The following is a 13,429-nucleotide window of genomic DNA, read 5'->3' on the forward strand; positions in this document are numbered from 1 at the left end:
CAACCTATCTTCATATAATAGGTCCTCACTAATGCTCATGATAAAATGATAAAAAAAAAATCTACTTGGTCTGTGTAGGAGGGCTGTGGACAGTCTAGAAACGTTAGGCAGGATTTTTTTTCCCAAAAAGATTTAAAAAAAATTATTCCGATTTGTATTAAGGCGAGAACAGTGGAATCTATTATTGCATTGCAACTTTCCAGGAATACAAAGCCTGCACTTTCTATTAGCTTGGATTCCCCATCGATGATGTCACTGGTAGACGGGTTTCTGAACTCTCCACAGCCCTCCTCTGAGACACAGACTGATTATTTTTTTATCATGAGCATTAGTGAGGACCTATTATTTGAAGTTAGGTTGAAAAGGGGTGAAGTTGTCCTTTAAGTAGAAGTATCAATACTGCAATTTAGAACTACTTTGTTAAAAGTAAAAGTCCAGAATTCAAAATGTACTTGAGTTAAAGTACAAAAGTATTGGTATCAAAATGTACTTAAAGTACTAAAAGTAGAGAGTAGTCATTATGCAGAATGTCCCATTTCACAAGTTTTCAAATGTCTAAAATCTTTAAAAATCTTTTGAAAATATCTCACAATGCGTCGCATCGCGACGCATTGTGAGCTTGTAGATCTGCTATTGAGCTTGTAGATGGGCTTGTAGATCTGCTATTGACTAAATGCATATAGGGCTGAAGTGGTTAATGTATGTTTTGTAATAATAATCAAAATCTACAAAGTAACTAGTAACTAAACTTTTCAAATAATTGTAATGGAGTAAAAGCACAATATTTGCTTCTGAGATGTAGTGGAGTAGAAGTAAACATACTGAAAACTGGAATTACTCAAGTTAAGTGCAAACACCTCAAAATTGTACTTAAGTACAGTACTTGAGTAAATGTACTTAGTTACTTTACTGCTATTTCGAATATACGTGACATATTAGGCTTCTGAACAATACTGGTTGGAGTTCAGAGGCCCACAGTTGGAGTCTAGACACGGCCGTGTGTTTAAGCACAGACAATGTAGGTAAATGCCTATGTCCTGTCTGCCTATGTCTATGCCCTTTTTCTTTTCTCTTCATCCCACTTTTGGGATGAAGAGAAAAGAAAAAGAAGACACCTCCGACAATCTACACTTCATGAAGTACAGAATTAACCGAATTAACCAAATTAATGTAACAAAAACACCCCAAAAAAGTTACAAAGTCGGTTAAAAAACACAAATTTTCGTGCCTCGCGTGCGCACGCACGGAAAACTGCACACGCGCATACGCACATGAACACACGCTGTGAAAATTGGCCTTTGCCTAGGGCCTCTTCAGACATTAATGCGGCGTCTAGAGTCTAGAGTGTAAATAATTGCAGTAATATCTCATTACAGTCTAGTATTTCATATCACTTGGTCTATGATTCTATTTGAATCAAAGGGAGGAATGTAATAGCATTTATGAGAATACTAAACTGTTTCCCCTGTGATTATAGTTATAACTCATATGAACCTTCAGCAAAAAGGACATTTTCTCACTCTGCAGGTCTATTTACAACTCACAGTAGGAAAGCCATGGTCTCACCTGTTGGTATCCTGTAAGAATAACTATTACTTTATAGAGCCATGTATGACTCTGTCCACTAACCAGTGGTGTAAAGTAACTAAGTACATTTACTCAAGTACTGCACTTAAGTACAATTTTGAGGTACTTTAACTGTACTGAAGTATTTCCAATTGTCCATACTTTTACTTCTACTCCACTACATCTCAGAGGCAAATATTTTACTTTTACTCCACTACAATTATTTGAAAACTTTAGTTACTAGTTACTTTGCAGAGAAATAAATTATTACATTATAAAACATACATTAACCACTTCAGCCCCATTTTATACCTAGGCTATTTGAAAGTAGCCGATCTACAAGCTCACAACGCGTCACAACGCGATGCGACGCGTTGTGAGCTTGCAGATCTGCTATTTTCCAACATTTTTGTACTTTTTTGGTAGGCCTACTTTAAGTACATTTTGATACCAGCACTTTTGTACTTTTACTCAAGTAAGTTTTGAATTCCGGACTTTGACTTGTGACAGAGTACTTCTTCATTGCAGTATTGATACTTTTACTTAAGTAAAACATTTAGGTACTTTTTCCACCGCCACACCTCCAGATATTTGTGTTCTCTTCTTGTTGTGTATAAAGGAGACACATGTCTAACAACTGGGAGGCTGCATCTGCATGAGACAGTCTCTGAGAGCTCTTGTTTATTGTATAATAAATACATTGATTCATTCCACTTTACCCTTTGTGGGAATTATTTACTTTATACTGAAGGAGGGTTAATAATATCCATTACAATATGTACTTAGTTACTTTCCACCACTGCTGACATGGGACTACCTGTCTGTCTGCCGTCTCCCCTCTGCTCTGTTAACGTTATGTGTAAAACACATTCAAGGGGCAAATTAAACGTGAAACACATCATCTACTGAGTCACCAGTGTCTCTAATGGTGTTTATCTTACCTCTTATGTTGTTCAGACAGACCGGGTTTTACAGGCCACACTCACTGATGGTAGAGCAGAGACCTACACACACACACACACACACACACACACACACACACACACACACACACACACACACACACACACACACACACACACACACACACACACACACACACACACACACACACACACACACACACACACACACACACACACACACAATTAGTTCATTCAACATGAAGAGTGGTTCCGCTAAGTGGGGTCCTTGAGGGGGTCCCAGGGGGAACCCAGCTAAATCCTTGACATGGAAACGTTTGAAAACCAATAGTTTAATTATTTTGTCGACTAAAACTATGAAGAAAAATGTTCGTCAACTACTCTTTTTCACTGACGAAAACTAAATAAAAACTAAGCTATGATGACTAAAACTAAAACTAAATGTATTGACAATTTCATCAACAAATACAAACTAGACTAAAACGTTAGTGAGGGTCGAGTGGAGAAGAGATTTTCAGCATGCAACCAAGTGTAAAATGAGCCGTTACGACGCCATAAAGGAACCGCCAATTTCAATTTTTTGTTGACTAAATCAACTGTAGATTTAGTTGACTAAAACTAGACTAAAACTTAAACTTTTCAGATAACTAAAACTTTATTCAAAAGACATTCAATAAAATAATCTGTGAGGGAAATATTTCATGCCAATATTACTTGGCAAATAACATTTTGGTTACTGACTGTCAATCATTTGTCTGGAGACCCCCTGGAACCCCCTCAAGGACCCCCACTTTGAAAACCGTTGACAAGAGGGGGTGTGGCTTAGTAAACAGATGATGATTTTAAAACGGGAGAGAGAGTAAGTTTAGCTGTTGGTCTTTCTCTCTTCCTTGTTCATCTTTTTATAACCTGACGTCTCTACTCAAGTCACCTTCCCCCAACAACAGCTGTTTGGAGTCCAAACATGTCCACTGTTGGAGCATCACAAACTGCATGCACATTTCTCTATGAATTAATCAGTGATTAATCGCTCAATGCTATTTAAAAGATGACTGGGGTGGGCAAGTGGGCAATTCACTCCCTCAACAACACCTCAGTAGGAAACACAAACAAAATGAGTCACCAACAATGTGCTATGTCTCCTAGCATATGAGAGAAATTTAACTAGTATAGACAGTGCAAGCCCCTTGTCTCATGTTGTAGTAAACTATAATCAACAGAGGAGGACGTGGGCATTTGCACATGTTATGTTATGACATTATTTGAGCTGTTTTTGAAATTACTCAATAATTTGTGCATTTTACTGCAGTTTACATTTCAAAATACAAATCTTGTAATTAACACTCCCAACGTAACTTTGTTTTAGCAAGGCATAAGGGTTAAATAAAATAATTCATCATTTAGTTATTATGATGATCGTCTTGGCTCATTGTGGTTCCTCCTTTACACCGTGGTTTCCCCTCGGCACCGTGGTGCCCTATATGCACAGTGCCTGGTACATATGTGCCAAATGGCTGTAACCAACTCTCATCATATAGCCTACATACTGTTTGGAGCAACTCTGCGTTTCTCCTAAGTTTAGTTACACAATTCAGCTACATTCACAATTCAGCTATTCAAAATTCAGCTACATTCTCTACCTACGGTATGTGAATTTATATCAGTTATGTTACAGCTGTCGAGTGGAATTCCGATGTCCTTATGAAGTTAGCACTACAAAGGTCTATGTACCTTTGTAGTACTAACTCAAAAATAAAGTTTTTTTGAATTTTAAAAGTTTCCCTTTAATTCACTCAGTTTATGTTGGGATTACAAATGTGTACTTAAAAATATAAATTAAAATAGAATACAAATACAAATATAAATAAAATCTAGGAAGGTTTCATGCCAATTCCAAACATCTGACACCAGATATCTTTCATCTGGAAATAGAGAAAAAGTAATGTTTTTCTTCCATGCTTAACATGTGAACGAGGTGCAGGAGACAAAGCCCGCCGATGCTCTCGTGCGAATATGGTCTTATGGAACTTCCCCAGACATGAGCGTGTGTATCGTCTGTGTGCGTAGGTGAATGTTCGAGAAGTGAGTGTGTCTATATGTGTGTGTATGTGGCTTTTTTTCAACTGCCACCCACACCCACAGAAAACTCTGCCTTAGTTTGCACGCATTCTAGCCGTGCAGAATGTACACTGTAGAGTGTACACTGAAAAATTAAAATTGAGGCTCTTTAAATTCAAAAATAGTCCTTTACTTAAAAGTGCAAAAAGTGACATAGTGAAAAAAAAGTGAGAAAGTTTGAAGCACAATTACTTGCACAAGTTTTTTCTTTTTTCTTTTTTTTTTTTTACAGTAATGGAAAACCAAAGGATATACAGTGACGTATGGGTGCCAGTGACTGTAACAGGATGGCCAATGTTGCATCAAGATGTCCCTAGTGCCCACCTATCCTGTATCCCCAGTGACAGCTGTGATGGTTGCACTGGTTGAGAGGAGCACCGTCAACCTAGCCTGGCCGACTAATAGCATATGCGACGGCATATTCGTCTGGTTCCAGGCTAAAACGCCCCTTGTTTCAGATCCAGTTGTCGGTGCCCAAACAAGGAGAAAAAGACAAATGCCAAACAGCTTGGAACTGTAGCCACGAGGAGAGAAGAGAGACTCAATGACATTTGAGCTCATGTAAAATAAATTGCTGGCTTACAAGTGGTCGCTCACGAAAAAACAGTAAAGAGGATCGTAGGTGGAATTTCCCAAAATAATGCATAGAAAGGAAAGGGTTTTCTCCCCTACAGGTGATCAGAAGTGTCCTGTGTGTTTCCATATTTCTTTGTAAGGAGTGTTGTGTTGGTGGACATTAAATAACTTGAATCTATTTCTCCTATTTAGCAGTGGTGGAAAAAGTACTCACCTTTTTTACTCAAGTAGAAGTATCAATAGTCCGGTGTTCACCACGCCAGCACGCCACGTCGGAGCGGCACAAACAACCTTAAAAACTACTTTAATTATCCATATTTATCGTCCTTTTCACGCTCTATATGTCCGCGACGTTGTATTGAATCTGCTGATATTTGGATTCGTAGTGGATGAATCGTTATAGGAGGATTGGCAAACGCTATAAGGCTTCCTGATCAAAGTCAGACAGGTGCCGTGTTGCTGCTACTGCTGCGGCCGGTACCTGGATGGAAGAAAACCGTGCCAGACAGCTCCGAAGCACGGACAAGAAAGACTTGACTGAACCGACTGGACTCGAGATGAGTGGGAAAAACAAAGACAACGCACAGCTGTTTGATGAGCTAAAGAAAATCAACTGCAAAATGGACAATATGAAGGACAATCTTGAAAAGCAGATGGGTGGTTTGTTTGATAAAATGCAGAATGCGTTTGAGAAACAGATTGAAAAAAAGATTGACCGCATAGATTCATCTCTGCAAAAATCTATCAAGGATAATCACACAGCGATAAGGTCGGATTTAGAGAAACACCGCCGCGATATTAAAGACACGCTTGATATCGAAGTTGGGAGGCTGCAATCTCGCATGGATGCCTTGGAGGGGAACTTCAACTCAACCGGCGGTCCGCCTAAAGAAAGGTTTGATCCTGATGTCTCTTTAATTGTGGCCGGATTGCCAGTGGAAGAAGAGGAAAACATAAGGGAAAAAGTCAAACGGTTTCTGAAGGACGGGCTCGACGTCCAGACCGAAACTGTGGATGTAATTCGACTAGAGGGGAGAGGAGGGCAGCCTGGATTGGTGAAAATTGAATGCATATCTAGAGAAGAAAAGATTGGCATTCTTCGGAAAAAAAATAAGCTGAAGGATCACACAGAGTATCAAAAAGTATATGTGCGTTCTGCTAAATCCCATACTGACCGGCTAATTGAACTGAACTTTAAAACGCTGCTTAGAGAAATCCCAGCTGGGAAAGATCTCTTTATTGCGGGAAATGGCAGGCTTATACGACGGGGAATGGAGAGAAACGAGACGGGGCCAACGGGCGGTGACCGGGGCGGCCGCCGTGGAGCCCGCGGTGGCCAGTATGAGAGACACTGGAGGGAGAACCGCAGCCATCAGGGCCGTGAAGATCACCGCGGGCCTGGCAGAGGCAGACGGCACTCTGATGGGTCTGAGGAACCCCGAGACAGACGAGGGTCGTGGTCTAGGAAAGAAACGGAGTAGAAAAGCAACGGGGACAACGGAGCTGTGAGAGACAAGGAATGGCCTGCTTTAGGTCAAAGTGAAGATAACGAACTGGAAACTACAAAATGAGGTTTCCCATCGTCATATAGCCCACGCGAGCACATATCATTCGTACATTGGAATATAAATGGATGGACACAAGCAAACTGTGACCTTAGGTTATCTATTCTACAGGCTTTGAATGCAGACATTATCTCCTTAAATGAGACTCATCTTCAAGGAGAAAATGTTATTGAACTGGACGGGTATGTATGGTTTGGGTTAAATAGGAAAACGCACATTAAAGCATGTAGAGCATCTGGTGGAGTGGGGATGTTAGTTAGGTTGAGTTTATTTCAAGATTACCAGATTGAAACTGTTGAAAAAGATGATGGGATTTTAGGTTTATTATTTCAACATAAATTATCAGAGTATAGTTTTGTCATATTTTCCTGTTACCTCCCACCTGAAAATTCCCCCTGGGGAAGAGACGCTTCAGCTTTTTTTTGTCGTTTATTAAGTTTGATCTATCAATTTTCTGAAGTGGATGCAATTTATATTGGTGGGGACGTGAACGCTAGAATTGGAAATATGGAAGATTTTATCCCTACTATTGACTCTATTCCCCGAAGAGTTGCAATTGATGATTATGTTAATAAACATGGGGAAACATTCCTAGAATTCCTAAGAGATTCGAGAATGTGTGTACTTAATGGTAGGATCGACCCACTATGTGATAATTATACATCAGTGTCGCCAAAGGGTAAAGCCGTGGTTGATTATATGGTCGTGCCTTTTGATTGTTTAGAAAACTGTTTGGAATTTAAGGTATTGCTCGCCTCACAAATGGTAGAGGAAAGAGCTTTATTTAATTTGATAGGAGATAATTGTCGTCTACCTGATCACTCTATGTTGTGGCTTAAGTTTAGGGCTGGCTATGAAATGCCCCAACGTGGAGAAGTGCCTGTTACAGCTGGACACTCTAGAAAGCGAGTGGTTCGGGATGTACCAGACACTTTTCTAAATTCTGATATGGGACGTACTGCTATGCTAAATTTAATTGAGAGATTACAGACTCTAAATGAACATCAAGAGGAGTTGGATAACTGGTACAAGGAGTTCTGTGTTTTAGTACATTCTGAATTGAATACAAAAGTGGATAAACCCAAATTTAGAAAATCTAATCAGAAAAATCCCTATTGGAATAGCGAATTGGGCGTTTTATGGTCAGATATGTGCAGTGCTGAACGTCTTTTTTTAAAATGTAAAAATCCAGATTTAAGAAAGCAACTTAAAGTTACTTATAAGCATAAACAACATAGTTTTGACAAAAAACTGAGGTTCTACAAACGTAGATATCAAAGAGGACAAATTATACAAATGGAGCAATTACATACACAGAACCCACAACAATTTTGGAATGAGATAAAGAATCTGGGTCCCAAACGTCCAAAAAAGATTCCTATGCAGGTATGGAGTGAAGGGGAAATATCATCTGACCCAGTTAAAGTATTAAGGGAATGGGAGGGAGCCTTTTCTGGTTTATATTCAAGACAAGAGGAAAGTATGGACAATGTTTCTTTTGATCACATATCTTGTCTTACAGATAAATGCTTACATTCAACTACTGATGTTACTTTAAATAGAAGTCTGAGTAGAGAGGAAGTGCTAAAGGCAATAGAGTCTGCTAAGGCTAAGAAGGCATTTGGTGTAGATGAATTACCAAACGAAGTGTTGAAAGCACCCATTTTGTTTGATCTATTATTTTATTTGTTGAACATGTGTTTTGATCAGGGTATTATACCATCTACCTGGTGTAAATCAATCATAACCCCAATTCCAAAATCATCAAAGGATGACCCTAAGATCCCATTGAATTATCGAGGTATTAGTCTACTGAGTACTGTATATAAATTGTATTCTTCTGTTCTAAATAATAGATTGGTTGAATTCTTGGAGAGAAATAACTTACTGGAAGAAGAACAAAATGGTTTTAGGAAGGGAAGAGCATGTTTGGATCATATTTATGCAGTGACTACAGTGGTTAGAAATAGACTGAAGTCAAGAAAAAAGACTTTTGGGTGCTTTATTGATTTTCAGAAAGCGTTTGATCTTGTTGATCACAACCTCCTAAAGTATAAGCTTCATCAAATTGGGGTAAATGGAAAGTTCTATCAAGCTATTTGCTCTCTATACAGGCAACCAGTTGCCTGTGTGAAAGTGAATGACTATTTCACAGAGTGGTTTCCTACGCCCTCTGGTGTTAAACAAGGGGATGTTTTGTCCCCAACTTTATTTGCTGTTTTTATTAATGATTTGGCCAGAGAGGTAAAACACATGGAGAAAGGGGTTCTATGTGGTCAAGTATTTGTAGACATATTGATGTATGCTGACGATATTATTTTACTCTCAGAAAGTGAAGAGGATTTACAAAAAATGTTAACTTGTGTTAATGAATGGTGTAAGAAGTGGAAAATGTGTATTAATCAAAAGAAAACACAAGTAATGCATTTTAGAAACCCAGGTACAGAAAGAAGTAGCTTCAAGTTTAGTGTGGGTGATAAACAATTGCAGTTTACAGATAAGTACAAGTACCTTGGTTTGTTTCTAGATGAAAACATGTCTTTTTTTCACGGTGTATCTGCCCTAGCAGATTCTGCCGGCAGGGCATTGGGAGGCCTCATAGGCAAAACCAAAACGTTGAAGGACATGGGCTATCTTACATACTCTAAATTGTATCACACATGTGTATGTCCCATTTTAGATTATATTTCGGGGGTTTGGGGGTACAAAAGGTTTCAGTTAAATGAACGTGTCCAAAATCGGGCAATTCGATTCTTTTTGGGACTACATAAGTATGCGCCAATCGCAGCATTTAATGGAGATATGGGGTGGGACTCCTGTGAAATTAGATGGAAGGCCAGCATGGTAAGTCTTTGGAACAGGTTGCTGTGTCTGCCATCCAATAGGGTGGCTAGTAAAATGTTTTACTGGGATCTGTCTGGAGAAGGGGAATGGGCCTCTGAGATCTTTGATGTATTGAGGGAATGTGGTCTGGAAGTACATTATTTCCAAAGAACAATTGTGAATGTGGAGGAGTTTAAAAACAGAATCCGTGCAAAATGCATACAAACCTGGTTAGAAGACATTTGGCAAAAGCCAAAATTAAGAACATATTGTCTTTTAAAAAAAGATTATAAATGTGAAAATTATGTTTTGTACAATTTGGCAAAAAGTCGGAGGTCACTTTGTGCGCAAATAAGATGTGGCATTCTGCCATTACATATTGAAACGGGAAGATATAGAGGCATAGCTGAGGAGGATAGAATATGTGAATATTGTGATTTGAATGAGGTGGAGAATGAAATACATTTTATTTTGTTTTGTCCCCTGTATGATGACCTGAGAGATATACTGTTTAAAAAAGTCCACACCCCTGATCTAAACCTGATAGAGTATGAGAATGGTGCCTTGATTGAATTTCTTTTTGTTCATGTTTTTGCATTTTCAGAGTTTCTTTATAAAGCGTGGGTTAGAAGGAGAAGGGTTACTTATAGTGGATACATTTCTTTGTAAATGTGTGTGTATTCTTGTGTAGGTATATATGAATGTGTGTACGGTATGTGGTTTGTTTCGGGTCGGGATGTACTGTGTGTTGTTTTGTTTTTTGTTTATTTGTTTTGGGATTGATGTGTCTGATAATCCCATGTGGGATGGGTCAGGGAAACTGTCCGGACACGAAAATAAAATTTTCATTCATTCATTCATTCATTCAATACTGACATTTAGAACTACTTTGTTATAAGTAAAAGTCCGGAATTCAAAATGTACTTGAGTTAAAGTACAAAAGTATTGGTATCAAAATGTACTTAAAGTACTAAAAGTAGACAGTAGTCATTATGCAGAATGTCCCATTTCACAAGTTTTCAAATGTATAAAATCTAAAAATCTTTTGAAAATCTTTTGAAAATCTTTTGAAAATCTTTTGAAAATCTTTTGAAAATCTTTTGAAAATAGCAGATCTACAAGCTCACAATGCGTCGCATCGCGACACATTGTGAGTTAATGTATGTTTTGTAATAATAATCAAAATCTACAAAGTAACTAGTAACTAAACTTTTCAAATAATTGTAATGGAGTAAAAGCACAATATTTGCTTCTGAGATGTAGTGGAGTAGAAGTAAACATACTGAATTACAGCCGATCTACAAGCTCACAACGCGTCGCATCGCGACGCGTTGTGAGCTTGCAGATCTGCTATTTTCCAACATTTTAGTACTTTTTTGGTAGGCCTACTTTAAGTACATTTTGATACCAGCACTTTTGTACTTTTACTCAAGTAAGTTTTGAATTCCGGACTTTTACTTGTAACAGAGTACTTCTTCATTGCAGTATTGATACTTTTACTTAAGTAAAACATTTAGGTATTTTTTTCCACCAATGCCACTAACCAAACCTCCAGATATTTGTGTTCTCTTCTTGTTGTGTATAAAGGAGATACATGTCTAACAACTGGGAGGCTGCATCTGCATGAGACAGTCTCTGAGAGCTCTCGTTTATTGTATAATAAATATATTGATTCATTCCACTTTACCCTTTGTGGGAATTCTTTCCTTTATACTGAAGTAGGGTTAATAATACCCATTACAATATGTACTTAGTTACTTTCCACCACTGCTGAAATGGGACTACCTGTCTGTCTGCCGTCTCCCCTCTGAAATGGGACTACCTGTCTGTCTGCCGTCTCCCCTCTGCTCTGTTAACGTTATGGGTAAAACACATTCAAGGGGCAAATTAAACGTGAAACACATCATCTACTGAGTCACCAGTGTCTCTAATGGTGTTTATTTTACCTCTTATGTTGTTCAGACAGACCGGGTTTATAGGCCACACTCACTCATGGTAGAGCAGAGACACGCACGCACGCACGCACGCACGCGCGCGCACACACACACACACACACACACACACACACACACACACACACACACACACACACACACACACACACACACACACACACACACACACACACACACACACACACACACACAATTAGTTCATTCAACATGAAGAGTGGTTCCGCTAAGTGGGGTCCTTGAGGGGGTTCCAGGGGGAACCCAGCTAAATCCTTGACATGGACACGTTTGAGAACAATTGTTTAATTATTTTGTCGACTAAAACTATGACGGAAAATGTTCGTCAACTACTCTTTTTCACTGACGAAAACTAAATAAAAACTAAGCTATGATGACTAAAACTAAAACTAAATGTATTGACAATTTCATCAACAAATAAAAACTAGACTAAAACGTTAGTGAGGGACGAGTGGAGAAGAGATCCAGTAGAACTAAAAGACATTTCATGTGTGGTTGCACTCGGGTGTCGTGCTCCGAAAATAGCAGATCTACAAGCTCACAACGCGTCACAGCTAACGCGTTATGAGCTTGTAGATCGGCTATTTTCAGCATGCAACCAAGTGTAAAATCAGCCATTATGACACCATCAAGGCACCACCAAAATACATTTTTGTTGACAAAATCAACTGTAGATTTAGTCGACAATAATCGTATGCTATTTAGTCGACTAAAACTAGACCAAAACTAAAACTTTTCAGATGACTCAAATTGTATTCAATAAAATAATCGGTGACGGAAATATTTCATGCCAATATTAATGTTTTTTGCTGTTGGTCTTTCTCTCTTCCTTGTTCATCTTTTTATAACCTGACGTCTCTCCTCAAGTCACCTTCCCCCAACAACAGCTGTTTGGAGTCCAAACATGTCCACTGTTGGGCATCACAAACTGCATGCACATTTCTCTATGAATGAATCAGTGATTCATCGCTCAATGCTATATAAAAGATGACTGGGGTGGGCAAGTGGGCAATTCACGCCCTCAACAACACCTCAGTAGGAAACAAACAAAAGAGTCACCAACAATGTGCTATGTCTCCTAGCATATGAGAGAAATTTAACAATTATAGACATTTTCAAGTGCAAGCCCCATTGTCTCATGTTGTAGTAAACTATAATCAACAGAGGAGGATGTGGGCTTTTGCACATTTTATGTTATGACATTGTTTGAGCTCTTTTTTAAATTACTCAATAATTTGTGCATTTTACTGCAGTTTAAATTTCAAAATACAAATCTTGTAGTTAACACTCCCAACGTAACTTTGTTTTAGCAAGGCATAAGGGTTAAATAAAATAATTAATAATTTAGTTATTATGATGATCATCTTGGCTCATTGTGGTTCCCCCTCTGCACCGTGGTGCCCTATATGCACAGTGCGTGGTACACATGTGCCAAATGGCCGCAACCAACTCTCATCATATAGCCTACATACTGTTTGGAGCAACTCTGAGTTTCTCCTAAGTTTAGTTACACAATTCAGCTACATTCACAATTCAGCTACATTCACAATTCAGCTACATTCTCTACCTACGGTATGTTAATTCGTATCAGTTGTGTTACAGCTGTCGTGTGGAATTCCGATGTCCTTATGAAGTTAGTACTGCAAAGGTCTATTTACCTTTGTAGTACTAACTCAAAAATAAAGTTTTTTGAATTTTAAAAGTTTCCCTTTTATTTGCTCAGTTTATGTTGGGATTACAAATGTGTACTTAAAATAAATATAAAAATATAAATACAATCTAGGAAGGTTTCATGCCAATTCCAAACATCTGACACCAGATATGTTTCATCTGGAAATAGAGAAAAAGTAATGTTTTTCTTCCATATTTAACATGTGAACGATGTGCA

The 13,429-nt window shown here is 38.4% G+C and overlaps 1 protein-coding gene across 5 annotated transcripts in view; it reads right to left on the reverse strand.

Annotated features, from left to right (window-relative positions):
- Positions 1-13,429, reverse strand: part of LOC308103534 (uncharacterized protein) — a 73,471-nt gene that overhangs the window by 33,422 nt on the left and 26,620 nt on the right. For 4 of the 5 annotated variants that reach the window (XM_080453547.1, XM_080453546.1, XM_080453543.1 and 1 more), the window contains exon 2: positions 2,508-2,570. The exons of the other annotated variant lie outside the window; for it this stretch is intronic. The gene's annotated coding sequence lies outside the window, so the exon portion shown is untranslated. The remainder of the gene's footprint in view (positions 1-2,507; positions 2,571-13,429) is intronic. 5 annotated transcript variants of the gene reach the window in all.

Source organism: Gymnoscopelus braueri (assembly GCF_963280865.1).
Source record: "Gymnoscopelus braueri genome assembly, chromosome: 16".
In the NCBI taxonomy this organism is placed as follows: Eukaryota; Metazoa; Chordata; class Actinopteri; order Myctophiformes; family Myctophidae; genus Gymnoscopelus; species Gymnoscopelus braueri.